Consider the following 16604-nt stretch of genomic DNA (forward strand, 5'->3'; position numbering starts at 1 on the left):
ATTTTCCCTTTCTTTTTCTTTGTTACCAGTTTGGTAAATTTATGAAATAAACATTTTCTAAGAAGTTTAATAACATAAATGATAGCTGAATTAATAACACAATAAATGTTATGACAACTAAAATAGACAAAAAATGGCACCATTATTATTGTTATGCAATTAAATTTTTGCTGGGAAATCCTAAAATGAGAGTAAAATATTAACTGATATTTCTAGGAGAAGTCTCTACCATTATTATTAATTTCCCTATAGTTCCCTATCTAGTTATGCAGTTTCCTAAGAAGGATGTACCATCCTTCCTAGAGTACAGTGGCTTTTGATCATTTATGTTCTTAAATATTTTAGTACTATACTACTATGTGTAAAGATTTTACTGCTTACAAATTATTTACTTTCATGAGAGGATTTAATAGAATATGCTCACACTCTTTGCAATTTTGTGTATTGATCAACTGAAAATAATAATGATGATTTCTTAATAGTCCAAATGTTGATTCCATGCCACACTCCTACTAATCTATAAGTCTTTATATCACCCAAATGTTTGTAAATCAGAGTTCTAATGACAAAAAAATAATTTATTAGATGAAAGATGGAAGTGGGTTCTGAATTGAAATGACAGGAAAATCTAAAAGATTTTATTTAAATGATTCAAATATAATAGTTTGTTAGAAATACATGGATTTTTTTCTTGAAGTTTCAGTGACTTTATATCATTTGTCAATATGAAAATTATATTGTATTAAAACATAGATATTCCTTTCCCTGTGTAATATTAAATTTTTGTGATATTTCTGTAATGAAACCAAAATTTATGTCTATAAATTCTGACATTATGCAACTTATTTTAAAAAATGAGGGAAATTGTTTTATTTTAAAAACCTAAGAAATATGTGAAAATATATTTCAGTTTTAAGGATTCCTGTAAAGAAATGAGAGTTAAAAAATGCTGGTACTAATCTACTTCCAGCCATACCTTATCATTTCCTTTTATTATTTTTCAGCTATCTTTTGAGATTAATGTTTTAGAATCATCCTTTTTAGAAAATTCTATTGTTTTTCACTATGAAATAGATCTAATGAATATTTTCTCCTCTTTACGAAAAGGTCCCAAACAATTGACCCTACAAAGATTCTCCAATTTGTCTCCTGGTCTCCCTTAAATCCTTTCTCCATTAAAAACTGAATAAAACACAACAATAAAAAATGCTTTTGATAATTTGACCATTTGTTTCCATTTTGTTAATTTTAGTGAATTGTGTTCAGTCCTCATTTAACTAGACCAGACTACAGGATTTGACATGGTTAATCATCCTCTCTTCCATAGCTCTTGATTTCTTATTATTTTTTAAATTTTATTTTTACTTTATTTTACTTTACAATACTGTATTGGTTTTGCCATACATTGACATGAATCCGCCACGGGTGTATATGAGCTCCCAATCCTGAATCCCCCTCCCACCTCCCACTCCATATCACCTCTCTGGATCATCCCCATGCACCAGCCCCAAGCATTCTGTATCTTGTATCAAACATAGACAGGCGCTTCGTTTCTTACATGATAGTATACATGTTTCAATGCCATTCTCCAAAATCATCTCACCCTCTCCCTCTCCCTCACAGTCCAAAAGTCCGTTCTGTACATCTGTGTCTCTTTTGCTGTCTCACATACAGGGTCATCATTACCGTCTTCCTAAATTCCATATATATGTGTTAGTATACTATATTGGTGTTTTTCTTTCTGGCTTGCTTCACTCTGTATAATCGGCTCCAGTTTCATCCATCTCATTAGAACTGATTCAAATTTATTCTTTTTAATGGCTGAGTAATACTCCATTGTATATATGTACCACATCTTTCTTATCCATTCATCTGCTGATGGACATCTAGGTTGTTTCCATGTTCTGGCTATTATAAACAGTGCTGCGATGAACATTGGGGTACATGTGTCTCTTTCAATTCTGGTTTCCTCGGTGTGTATGCCCAGCAGTGGGATTGCTGGGTCATAAGGCAGTTCTATTTGCAATTTTTTAAGGAATCTCCACACTGTTTTGGAAAACATAGTGGCTGTACTAGTTTGCATTCCCACCATCAGTGTAAGAGGGTTCCCTTTTCTCCACATCCTCTCCAGCATTTATTGCTTGTAGACTTTTGGATCACAGCCATTCTGACTGGTGTGAAATGGTACCTCATTGTGGTCTTGATTTGCATTTCTCTGATAATGAGTGATGTTGAGCATCTTTTCATGTGTTTGTTAGCCATCCATATGTCTTCTTTGGAGAAATGCCTATTTAGTTCTTTGGCCCATTTTTTGATTGGGTCGTTTATTTTTCTCTGGAGTTGAGCTGCATAAGTTGCTTGTATATTTTTGAGATTAGTTGTTTGTCAGTTGCTTCATTTGCTATTGTTTTCTCCCATTCAGAAAGGCGGTCTTTTCACCATACTTATAGTTTCCTTTGTTGTGCAGAAGTGTTAATTTTAATTAGATTCCATTTGTTTATTTTTGCTTTTATTTCCAGTATTCTGGGAGGTGGATCATAGAGGATCCTGCTGTGGTTTATGTCGGAGTGTTTTGCCTATGTTCTCCTCTAGGAGTTTTATAGTTTCTGGTCTTACATTTAGATCTTTAATCCATTTTGAGTTTATTTTTGTGTGTGGTGTTAGAAAGTGATCTAGTTTCATTCTTTTACAAGTGGTTGACCAGTTTTCCCAGCACCACTTGTTAAAGAGATCGTATATTCTTGCCTCCTTTGTCAAAGATAAGGTGTCCATAGGTGTGTGGATTTATCTTTGGGCTTTCTATTTTGTTCCATTGATCTATATTTCTGTCTTTGTGCCAGTAGCATACTGTCCTAATGACTGTGGCTTTGTAGTAGAGCCTGAAGTCAGGCAGGTTGATTCCTCCAGTTCCATTCTTCTTTCTCAAGATTGCTTTGGCTATTCGAAGTTTTTTGTATTTCCATACAAATCTTGAAATTATTTGTTCTAGTTCTGTGAAAAATACCGCTGGTAGCTTGATAGGGATTGCATTGAATCTGTATATTGCTTTGGGTAGTATACTCATTTTCACTATATTGATTCTTCTGATCCATGAACATGGTATATTTCTCCATCTATTAGTTTCCTCTTTGATTTCTTTCATCAGTGTTTTATAGTTTTCAATATATAGGTCTTTAGTTTCTTTAGGTAGGTATATTTCTAGGTATTTTATTCTTTTCGTTGCAATGGTGAATGGAATTGTTTCCTTAATTTGTTTTTCTACTTTCTCATTATTAGTGTATAGGAATGCAAGGGATTTCTGTGTGTTGATTTTATATCCTGCAACTTTACTATATTCATTGATTAGCTCTAGTAATTTTCTGGTGGAGTCTTTAGGGTTTTCTATGTAGAGGATCATGTCATCTGCAAACAGTGAGAATTTTACTTCTTCTTTTCTAATTTGGATTCCTTTTATTTCTTTTTCTGCTCTGATTGCTGTGGCCAAAACTTCCAGAACTATGTTGAATAGTAGTGGTGAAAGTGGGCACCCTTGTCTTGTTCCTGACTTTAGGGGAAATGCTTTCAATTTTTTACCATTGAAGATAATGTTTGGTGTGGGTTTGTCATATATAGCTTTTATTATGTTGAGGTATGTTCCTTCTATTCCTGCTTTCTGGAGAGTTTTTATCATAAATGGGTGTTGAATTTTGTCAAAGGCCTTTTCTGCATCTATTGAGATAACCATATGGCTTTTATTTTTCAATTTTTTAATGTGGTGAATTACATTTATTGATCTACGGATATTGAAGAATCCTTGCATCCTTGGGATAAAGCCCACTTCGTCATGGTGTATGATCTTTTTAATGTGTTGTTGGGTTCTGATTGTTAGAATTTTTTTGAGGATTTTTGCATCTATGTTCATCAGTGATATTGGCCTGTAGTTTTCTTTTTTTGTGGTATCTTTGTCAGGCTTTGGTATTAGGGTGATGGTGGCCTCATAGAATGAGTTTGGAAGTTTACCTTCCTCTGCAAGTCTTGATTTCTAAGACTTCATTTTTTGCAGCAAGGATTTTCTTCTGTTATAAGGTAATCATTAATCAGTTCTCATTGTCTGCTTTTATCACCATTTACTCCCTTAGTGAGTGGGTGTTGAGTAGTATCCCAGCTTTAAATTGAATCCACATATCAAACACCCTGAATTTGTATCTTTAGTCCAGACCTTTCTCTGAATCACCAGATTTGTGGTTTGTTTATTTAATATTTAAAATTTTATGCCCAGTAAATATTCTATATCAGTCCTATTCAAAATCACTGTTATGATATTTTATAAATCAGCTCTACTCCCAGCCCTCTCACTATTGATTGTCAGTATTGGTTTCCTTCTTGGTTCTCTCTTTTTTCCCATATCCCAGGTAGATGAGATACATTCAGCATCAGACATCATTTCATCATTTTACTGATAGCCTTCAGGACAAGTTACTGACCCTCCTCTTCATGTGTATAATTACTAAAGTCTTTTGATTGATCCCCTTACCTGCAACTCTGCTTCTAAAGTCTCATCATGTAGCATAAATAGTGAGCTTTTTCAAATTCTTTATTTTTTAAATAAGAATTGTATATGTAAGATTTTCAATGTAATTTGATATACATAGTGAAACAGTTTCTACAGTCAAACTAATCAACCTATCCGTATGTTCACATAGTTAACTTGTTGGTTTTTTTTTTTTTTTTTTTTTTGGTGAGAGGAGCTGAAATCTACTGTGAGTGAATTTCCAGTATTCAGTACTGTATTATTCACTATAGTCATCATCCTCTACATTTTCTTTCTAGGCTTAACCACCCTATGTAATTGCAGCTTTGTACACTTTAACCAACACATCTCCATATATCCTATGTCAGTTCAGTTCAGTTGCTCAGTCATGTCCGACTCTTTGCATCCCCATGGACTGCAGCATGCCAGGCTTCCCTGTCCATCACTGACGCCTGGAGCTTGCTCAGACTGTTTTTTTTTTTCCATCGAGTCAGTGATGCCATCTATCTGTCTCATCCTCTGTTCTCCCCTTCTCTTCCTGCCTTCAATCTTTCTCAGCATCAGGGTCTTTTCAAATGAGCCAGTTCTTTGCATCAGGTGGCCAACGTATTGGAATTTCAGCTTCAGCAGCAGTTTTTCCAATGAATAGTCAGGACTGATTTCCTTTAGGATTGACTGGTTGGATCTCCTTGCCATCCAAGGGACTCTCTCAAGAGTGTTCTCCAACACGACAATTCAAAAGCATCAGTTCTTTGGCGATCAGCTTTCTTTATAATCCAACTCTCCCATCCAAACATGTCTACTGGGAAAGCCATCCTATGTCACTGCCCCAGTGATCAGTGTTCCACTCTCTGCTTCTATGTACTTGACTTTTTTAGATTCCACATGTAAGTGAGATCATGCCATTTATTTATTTATTTATTTGTTTCCTTGTGTCTGGTTGCATCATAATGTCATTTATCATAATGCCATCTACATTCATCCATGTTTTTGTAAATGGCAAGATCTCTTTTTTTGTGGTTGAATTATACATATAGTTTTCTATTGTAATTTATTACAATGAACATGGGATTGCAAATATCATTTTTGATGTACTCATTTCATTTGGATATATACTCACAGGAGGGATCAAACTTTAAAAATGTAAATCAGATCATATCTTTTTTCTGGTTCCCTTATTTTATTCAGAGTAAAATCTAAAACAATGAGATCTCTACATAATCCTGTGTAATTTGGCCTTTCTTGTTCCTTCTTTGACTTCACATTTTTTTTAAATTTCACTGATTTCTGTCTATCCTGGCTGTCCTAGGATATGGCAAACACAGGTCCACATTTTCACTGTTGTCTAGAAATGTCTTCCAACAGACATGTATATATAGTCAGTTACTCAGCTTTAAATCTTCTTAATGTTAACTACTATAAACTTTCAATTTAAAATTACAAATTACCAATCTACCCTTAAGGGTTCATACTCTGCTTTTTTCTTTTAATTATTTTTATTCTCCTCTAAAATATTATATAGTTGACTCATTTACTGTATTTGTTCCTTATTTCTGTCTCCCTTTGTCTACTTTGTGCACTGGAAATGAAGCAAAGACCTGATGAACTCACCAGTGATATCTGTTGCATGACTGCATATCACAAGCTAAATGAAAGGATTAACTGTAGTTAGATATGCCATGTGAAACTGTTAAACATGTCATGCTTAAGATAAAATACATCAAAAGTGTTTTATAAAGATATTGAAATTAGTAAATATACCAGACCTCGCCTATGAAATCCGGCTATACATGTACCCCTCTGGCTAGCAGAATTGGATACAGTCACTAGGATAGCCACGAAGGCACATGTGGAAGACGGCAAAACTTCCATCAGCCTGAATTCTTAATTTGCAGTGGAAGGTGACTTTTCAGATCCTCTTGAGACAGGAAGTGATTAAGAAAGAGTTGTAACTGAATCACTTTGCTTTGCACCGGAAACTAGCAACATGTTGTAAATTAACGATACTTATGGCTCAGACGGTAAAGCGTCTTGCTCACAATGCGGGAGACTTGGGTTCGATCCCTGGGTCAGGAAGATTCTTTGGAAAAGGAAATGGCAACCCACTCCAGTACTCTTGCCTGGAAAATCCCATGGACAGAGGAGCATGGTAGGCTACAGTCCAAAAGGTCACAAAGAGTTGGACACGACTGTGACTTCACTTCACTTCACTTCTTCAGTAAACAAAGGGATCTAGGGATGTAATATCAGCAAGATGACAAAATAAAATTTCTCAACACATACAATATGAGGTAATGGATGTGTTAACTAACATATTATGGTTATAACTTTGCAATCTACATGTGTATGAAATCATCACATTGCATTTCTTAAACTTTCTGTGCTGTGAAAATCGCTCAGTTGTGTCCAGCTCTTTGCAACCCATGGACTGTAGCCTACCAGCCTCCTATGTTCATGGAATTCTTCATGTCAGAATACTGGAATGGGTAGCTGTCCCCTTCTCCAAGGGATGTTCCCAACCCAGGGATTGAACCCAGGTCTCCTGCATTGCAAGTGGATTCTTTACTGTTTGAGCCATCAGGAAAGACCAAGAATACTGGAGTGGGTAGCCTATCCCTTTTCCAGGGTATCTTCTGGACCCAGGAATCGAACCAGGGTCTCCTGCATTGCAGGCAGATTCAATACCAACTGCTCTACCTGGGAAGCTGTTAATGTCAATTATATCTCAATAAATCTGGAATAAAGTTAGCAAGCAAATATTAGTAGACATGATTATCTTAGAAATGATGTTTTCTCTTACATATGAGTTAATTTTAAGACTAAGGGTTATAAATTTTGTCACCTTTCAGTGTTTAGCATATAAAAATAATTGATAGTCATTTAATTTAATTGAAGAATTGATGCTTTTGAACTGTGGTGTTGGAGAAGACTCTTGAGAGTCCCTTGGAGATCCAACCAGTCTATTCTGAAGGAGATCAGCCCTGGGATTTCTTTGGAGGGAATGATGCTAAAGCTGAAACTCCAGTAGTTTGGCCACTTCATGCGAAGAGTTGACTCATTGGAAAAGACTCTGATGCTGGGAGGGATTGGGGGCAGGATGAAAAGGGGACGACAGAGGATGAGATGGCTGGATGGCATCACTGATGGATGTGAGTCTGAGTGAGCTCCGGGAGTTGGTGATGGACAGGGAGGCCTGGCGTGCTGCGATTCATGGGGTCGCAAAGAGTCGGACACGACTGAGTGAACTGAACCGAAATTAATATTACTCCTTACTCATTGCCTTTCAAAGAATGCTTCTATTCTCATGTCCCTCCAGCCTATCTTCTATAGTGACAGTGCTGTCGTTTTAAAATCTAAATGCAGTATACACTCTTTTGCTGAAAAATCTTCAACAGATTATCATTTTAAAGATTATATGCTTCAATCCAGTGGGTAGGCACCATTACAATTTGACTTTTCCTACTTTATCACCCCCATCTCTTCTCAAACATTATCAACGTATACTATTCAAATAAATTGTCTAGGACACAATGAATAGCTTCTATTAGGCTAAAGCTCCCACTGGGGGAAAAAAAAAAAAGTAGAAAAGACATCTCAAGTCTCAAAGAAATGCTGAGTCCAAAACCCTCTGAGAGTCACGATTACTGAGAGAAGGGAATAATGGAGTGTGAGCTGAAAGTCTATAAGCAGACTATTTGGTCCTTTATTTATTCTTGGAGCAGGGAATATAGTGAGATTATCAGTTAGTTGCAGCCATGTAGGTGACAAGCCAGAAGTTTTGGCAGTCTCATAAAGCTGGAGAAGCATGGAAGGGAATTTGTCACTAACAATATAGACAAGACTTGAAGGGGTCAGTGTTGCCGGGAGAAGGGAGAGGCAGGGAAAGAGTGCCCTACCCTCAGCAACTTCTCCAACCTGGCTTTTACAGAACTGGTAATTCTACAGATCTAAGCAGAAAACTGCTAAAATAGATGGCAGTTTACATCAGTCAAACAGTGAGAATGAGACATATATTGGAATTCAGAACCTTTCAAGTAAGAGAAACCCCAGAAAATTCCCAGACTCTCAGGAAGAACTTCTATGGTACTATACAGTGGTTGGCAGAATTTAGCAAAAACTCCAGCCCACCATCTAGTCAACTCAGCCTCTGATTAGTTGTTCTAGTCCTACCCTGTTTATCAGAGAATGGGACTCAATCTTTCTTTAAAGAGGTTAATAAATGTGTTTCATGCTATCAATAATTACTCTGCAGGACCAAGAGACTTTGCCATGTACAGGCAACCCAAATAATTGGACTTATAAGTCAGAAGTTGGATGCACTTGTGTTAAATGTATATTAGATTGGTGCAAAAGTAATTACAGTTCCAGACTCTGAATTTTAAATCATTATAACAAGGCTCAAATACATCTTTATTAATCAAAATAGGAACTGTTACAGTCAACACATTTTTGCCAACAAGAAATATGTTTGCTTATTCTGTATTATAAAAATCCATGCTTCTGGATTCAATAAACTCTTGGAAAAGCATTTTCTGTATCCTGCTGGTTGTGGCAGCATTTTTCTGCAAAAAATTGTGGAGATGCTTTAAGAAGTGGTAGTCGGGAAAAAAAAAAAAAAAAAGAAGTGGTAGTCGATTGGTGAGAGGTCAGGTGAATATGGTGGATAAGGCAAAATTTTGTAGCCAAAGTTGTTCAGCTTTAGAAACATTGGTTGTGTGACATGTGGTCGGGTATTATGGCGGAGAAGAATTAGGCCCTTTCTGTTTGACTAGTGCTGGCTGTAGGCATTGCAGTTTTCAGTGCATCTCTTCAAATTGCCGAGCATACCTCTCAGATGTCATGATTTTTCTGGGATTCAGAGAGCTGTAGTGGATCAAACAGGCAGCAGACTACCGAAGAGTGGCCAACCGTTACCCTTCTTTTGGTGCAAGTTTGGTTTTGGGAAGTGCTTTGGAACTTCTCAGTCCAGTCACTGAGCTAGTTGTCATTGGTTGTCATATAAAATCTACTTTTCATCACACATCACAATCCAGTCAAGAAATGGTTCATTGTTGTTGCATAGAATGAAAACATGACACTACAAAACAACATTCTTTTTTTTTTTTTAATTCGTGGTAAGTCCATAAGGCGCCCACTTATTGAACTTTTCCAGTTTGCTTCAAATGTTCAATGACCATAGAATGGTCGATGTAGAGTTCTTGGGCAACTGCTCATGTAGTTCTGAGGATCAGCTATGATGATGTGATCAATTTGTCATTGTCAGCTTCTAGTGGGTGGCCATTATGCTCCTCATCTTCAAAGCTCTAGTCCCCTTTGCAAAGGAGACTTGCAAAGACCACCTCTTGAAACACCACTGCATTGTATGTCCATTAGCAGTTCCTGGGCCAAATGTGTTGTTGATGTTGTGAGTTGTCTTTGCTGCTTTAAGACCCGTTTTGAACTCAAATAAGAAACTTGCTTGAATTTGCTTTTTATCTAACATCATTTCTGTAGTTTAAAATACATATAAAATAAGCAGCAAGTAATTATTCATTAGCAAAAAACATAAAGCAAGACATGTGCATTAAAATGGTGTATAACATAGCCACATTTATTTAAGAATACATTCCAATATCAAATGGCAAAGTTCAGCAATGCAGAACTGAAATTACTTTTGCACCAACCTAATCAAAAATGGCATGAGATGGAAAACTTCACCAGAGAACTGGATTAGATTATACAAAGGTAATAAAAATTTTAAAACTGATGAGTATTAATACAACAATTAAAAATTCAGTATATAATAGTATATGGAACCATGAGAAAAGAGGGTGAGTGAAACAAAAAAGAGGTTTAAATCATGAAGAGCTAAACAGGTGGGGGAACAAAAGAGAATCTGAAACACTGGGACACAATGAAAAGTTCTAGTATAACAAGAGCTGGAATCCCAGAGAGAGAGAGAGAAAACAGGATCAAAGTATTACTTGGAGAGAGAAAGATTAACAATTTTTATGCATATACCATTCCACTTTTTACCCTTTTCAGATCATAATTTTTTTCTTTACACCTGTCCTTCATAATGCTTTGTTCTTATTTATAATAACTGTTCTTACCACTAAATGTTATAGTTACATATATATTCACAATACTCAGCACAAGAAGTTCTTAAAACCTTCTTTCTAATTGACTAAGTGCCTAAAGGTATACACACAGACTTCTCTTTCATTTTATGTTTCTTTTCTACTGATTTTAACATTTCTATCCAGTAATATCTCTAAGATACCTGAATGAAGGAAAATACACATGAAGACTCTGGGTTAAGCATCGACTGATTAACCTGGGAAGTTAATTAAGTACTTGTTGAGAATTAAAGAATTATAATGGAAATGAAATCACTTAGTATAAGACAAATATCTAATGTTTTGAACTTAGCTCTTTGCAGCAGGAGGCAGTGTGATTCTCTTGTCTTTTCCCCATAATTGATTGAACTTTGAGGTTAACTTATTCTTACCGACTTTCATGAAAGTTATGGGTTTTTTGTAACTAAAGCAGAGAGAAACAATAAAATTAAAATTACTAGTTTTTGCTTTCATTTTATTTAACGATTCACAAATATTGTCAATAATACCACGGGTTTGAATAGCAATGCCAGTGGTAAACTTTCACAGGGAAATGATGACAATATGCCATTCGCCTTCACGAGGTCTTCAGAGCCCACACACACACGCACACACATACACACATGCACACACACACAGAGCTAAGCATGATCAGATTTAAATCTACTCTCAAGGCAATTGATCCAGGGAACAGGAAAAAAATAGCCTTTGTCATCTCTATCTTGCAGAAAAGTACCCTTATACTTACCAGATCTGCTGGGTCAAATGAGAAGGTGAGCCGATGGCACATCTTCAGTTTGTAGACAGTCCTAGCAGTTGCAATCGATAATGTTGTTATGAATTTGTACTCAGAATGAAAGGGCATGTAGCACTTCTTACATAATTGATTTTAAAAATGATTTAAAAGTGTATGATTCTTACTTTTGAGTTGTAAAAACCCAAAGCCATAAACAAAAGATTTCTGTTAACACTAAAGATTCTAATTTGTGGTATACTTCTCTGACACATAAAGCAGACAGTTGTCCTTGTGATGACATAAATTCGAAGAAGCAGGAGCAAAATTGCTTACTAATTGCCATGAACGTAGTAAAATAAAATTAATAATGTCATAGCCTCTAGACTGTGGTCAGTGGTTTCTCAAACAGCACAGTAAAATTCCTTGAACTATGATCAGTTTTTACCTGATTAAAGGATACTACTGACAATTAATGAGCACATAACTTAAATCATTGAGGTCTGCTGAAAGAAACTATGAAATTCACACCACTTTAGCAATTTGGGTAATTTGCCTAGAGATTATTATGAAAAGGAACTTGGGCAATTGTAAGTTAATGATGAAATAATGAATGAACAAGAAACAGGAATTGGAGAATCCTAAACCTTATATGAATTATTTCAACTAGAAATAAATGGATTTTGCTGTCTTATTAGAAATTTATAACATATATAATATTATTATGCTTGCAAATATTTAAAAAATGGTATTATTAGTCATAATATTTCTATTTATAATTGATAGCATTTTATTTTTATTTCTATCATAACATGATAGAATTGAGTTTTCTTTTACTAGATTTTCTATAGTGCCTTGTCACAACTGCATCATTTTCACAGCATGGACATTTTCTCTGCACCAACAGTGTTATAAAAACTACTAAACTCTAAGTTAAATATAGAATTTAATTCCAAATGTTTTAACCATGAAACTGTAAATAAATATTTCACTTATTCTCACTTTAACACAGTATATAGACATTTACATTTTAAGATTTTTCCCGTTAGTTGTGTAAAAACATTATTAATTTTGTTATGTGTCTGCATTTCAGATTGAAAGCCATGATCTTAGACTGAGTTCTAAAACATGCAATTAAAATGTCATAAAGAGTTTATGCCATTAGGCTTACAAGTTGAAACTAATTTACATAAAATGGAAATTTATTTCAGGCTGGATTTCAAAATTATGGGTCCGTCTTGATTTACTACTTTCCGTGTAAAATCAACCATCTGATCACTTATGAAACTGATTATCTTACCCTCCTGCCCTGTGAATGAAAGAGATCCTATGAAGCCTTTTCCAAACATATGTTTGGGATGCAGACATCAAGCTTTTGCTTGAAATAGTCAAATAAGTAATAAAATGTCCATTCAGAAGGGTGACACCAAGAACCAGGTTTGGTTATTGTGTGTTCAGGGAAAAATACATTAACTAAGAAATCATAGAGAGGAACAAGATGGCAGAGGAGTAGGAGGATGTAGAGTATATCTCTCTCCATGGATACATCAGGAATACACCTTCAGACACAGAAGTGCCTGCAGAACACCAGCTGAGAGCAGATAGGAGTACCTGACCAGCAGAAAGGAATATATAGAACCACACAAAACTTGATAGGATGAAGGAACTAAGGGGAAAAATAGGAGTGTTACTAGGACTGAACCTGCCCTTGGTGGATGGGGGAACCAAAGCAGGGGTCCAATCCCCACTGAGTCAGAGGAGAAACAGTTAAGGCTGAAAGGGAACCAGCTAATCTGTGGCAGCCTAAGTGGAATGAGAATCAGACAGTCCCTGCCATGGCCATATCTACTCTGGACAGGGATGCAGGTACCCTATAAGGCGCAGCAGCTGGGAGCCAGAGCTTAGGGTTTGTGGAGAAATCCCAAGGCAAGGGCTGATGTTGACTGTGGAGAGATGGACCAAGAGGAGGTGAGGGAGGAGACTGTGGTGGGAAATGCCTGTGGAGGAAAGCCAGGCAGTCTTGGAAGCAAGATGATATAGCTGAGTCACATGTAGTAGGTGGAGCCATCACCATAGCTTCTGTCCCCACATGCCAGTATCAGCAGCTGAACAACAGAGAGGCTGGCCCATCAAGCTCCTGACACACCGAACTACAGAGTAGGACCCCACCCAGGGTACCCTTTAAGTGCCTGATGCACTGATATGCAGAGTAGGACCCCAGCCATGGGGGCCCGTCTATGTGCCTGACATGCCAAACAACAGAGAAAGACCCCAGGCAAGGGAGCCCTCTAAATGCCTGAAAGGGCAGAGCTATGGAGAGAGACAAGCCAAAGAGGCCTGATCTCCAGCTACCAGAGGTTCAAAAAGACACTGATAGGGTCATAACTCCAGCGGCTGAGGCAGTCCATGCATCCACACACTTGGTGCTGCCAGGGTCCCCATGACCCAAGCAGCTGTGCCACCTTCACACTCAACCTTCACTGAGGCAGAGCTGCCACAGGCCAAAAAAAAAAAAAAAAAAAATCTTGTTTATGCACACGGGGGTTGTTTCAGTCACATCCAATTCTTTGCGAACCTGTGGACTGCCCTTCTAGAGCATTATATTTCCTACTGTCCTAGCTGCCAACTCCTCTCAGTACCTGGTGCTGCTAGAACCCTTGTGACTCATGCAGCTGCACCACCTCCACACCTGGCCCTCACTGGGGCAAACCCAAGTCCTTCAGGGCAGACTTAGGAGCAAACCCCAGTGGACAACCCACATGCAGAAGTGGAAATAAAACATAATTGAACCCAGGGGCAGTGTGCCTAAGTAGGAAGACCCAAAACCTTCCCACCAGCTGTACAAGCTGCAGATTAAATCCACATGATCAACTAGGCACACTCTGCATCTACATTGGAGGCAAGAACACACAGGTGTAGGACCAGATTAGAATCTGAGCTGCCCCCACAGCAGGTCCAGAGACCAGCACAGTTTCAGAGAGCATCCTATGGGGGTGAGATGGACTGACTCCCAGCACTGGAAGGGACTCTGACAGCAGTGACTCAAGAAAAACATTTACTATTCTTATGTTTTGACTTCTGTAGTTTCTTCTGGATTTTCCTTTTTTTGTTGTTCTTTTTTCCTTTTTTCCCTTTCTTCCACCCCCCTCTGTTGCTGTTCTTAGTTTTATTGGCACTATGGAATGTAATTAAGCTTTTGAGTTTTTTGTTTTTATTTTTATTTCAATTACACATTTTATTTTTGTTATAAACTTCTGCCTCTATGTTGGACTTCTGAGGTTCTGTGGAGTTTCCTTTTTATTTTTATTTTTCTCTTTCTTCTTCCTTTTTTTTTCTATTTTTAATTTAAAAATTTTAAACCTATTATTATTTTTCTACATTTACTCCTTTGTTTGCCTTTTCTACTGTTTTTCCCTCTGGCAGTTAATCTTTGCTGTATATATATCTTCTTTATCTATCTCTATTGAGCTTTGCATATCTATTCTCTCTTTTTTTTCCTTTCTCTCAACATATTTGTTAGTATTCTTTTCATTGCTTTATTCCCCAGTTGGCACCTTGCTTTAGTTTTGTTTTCCAGTTTCTGTTTTAGTTAGGTTTGTTCTTAACTGGTAAATATAATTTTTGGTTTCCTTTGTTCACCAGGTCAATTTATTATACTTTAGTTTTGTTGGACTATTTTGACTTTGCTTATGGATGTATATGTGTATGTGCATATTCCATTATTTTAATTATTATTTGCCTAATTTTGTAACTGCCATTAGTCTGTTCCTCTTTGTTTCTCATTTGTTTCTTATTTTTAGGTATGTGTTTTAATCTCATTTAATGCCATAACAAACCATTTGTGGAATATTTGTTCCTGACCAGAGATCAAGCCCTGAGCCTTTCGAGTGAGAGCACTGACTTCAAGACTCTAGACTATCAGAGAACTCACCCTAGGGAGTGTCAAATAGTGAGAACTCCCACAAAGGAAATCACTTGAATACAAGACCCAGCATCACCCAACCACCAGTAGCACACTCTGCAGGAGGCCTCATCCAAACAACAAACAAAAAAAAATGCAAACTCAGCCATCAACAAACGGGATTACCACCTCACTCAGCCTTGCCCATCAGAGGAAAAACAAACAAACAAGAAACAGCATAAATCTTATGTATAGGAAGCTTACACAAACCACTGAACCAACCTTAGAGGGTGCAGGAACCAAAAGGAAGAAAGAATTCAACCTTGAAGCCTGGGAAAAGGAGACCTCAAACACAGTAAGTTTAAAAAAATAATGAAAAAGCAGAGAAATGTTGCACAAATGAAGGAACAAACTAGAAACACAAAAGTCCAAATAAATGAAGAGGAAATAGTCAAACTACCTAAAAAAGAATTCAGAATAATGATAGTAAAGATGATCAAAAACCTTGAAAACAGAAAATGCAAGAATCAACTAACAAAGACCTAGAAGAATTAAGGAATAAACATATAGAGACAAACAACACAATTATTGAAATTGAAAATACTCTAGAAGGGATCAATAGCAGAATACCTGAAGCAGAAGAATGAATCAATGAGCTGGAAGATAAAATGGAGGAAATAACTTCTGAAGAGCAGAATAAAGTAAAATGAATGAAAATAACAGGACAGTCTCAAAGAACTCTGGGACAATATCAAATGCACCAACATTCGAATTATAGGGGTCCCAGAGAAGAGAAAAAGAAAGGGTATGAGAAAATATTTGAAGAGATTATAGTTGAAAATTTCCTCAACATGGAAAAGAAAATAGTCAATCAAGTCCAAGAGGTGCAAAGAGTCCCATACAGGATAAACCCAAGGAGAAACATGCCAAGACAAATCAAACTAACAAAGACTAAACACAAAGGAAGAATATTAAAAGCAGCAAGAGAAAAGCAACAAGTAACTTACAAGGGAAAGCCCATACATTTAACAGCTTCAGCAGAAACTCTGCAGGCCAGGAGGGAATGGCAGGACATGTATGAAGTACTGAAAGGGAAAGATCTGAAGCCTAGATTACTCTACCTGGCAAGGATCTCATTCAAAATTGATGGAGAAATTAAAATATTTTTAGACAAGCAAAACTTAAGAATTCAGTACCATCAAACCAGCTTTACAACAAATGTTAAAGGAACTTATATAGTCAAGAAATACAGAAGAAAAAAGATCCACAAAATCAAACTCTATAAACAATTAAGAAAATGGCAATAGGAACATATATATCAATAATTACTTTAAATGTAAATGGATTAAATGCTGCAACCAA

The sequence above is a fragment of the Oryx dammah genome, unplaced genomic scaffold (assembly GCF_014754425.2).
Source record: "Oryx dammah isolate SB20612 unplaced genomic scaffold, SCBI_Odam_1.1 HiC_scaffold_11050, whole genome shotgun sequence".
Taxonomy (NCBI): Eukaryota; Metazoa; Chordata; class Mammalia; order Artiodactyla; family Bovidae; genus Oryx; species Oryx dammah.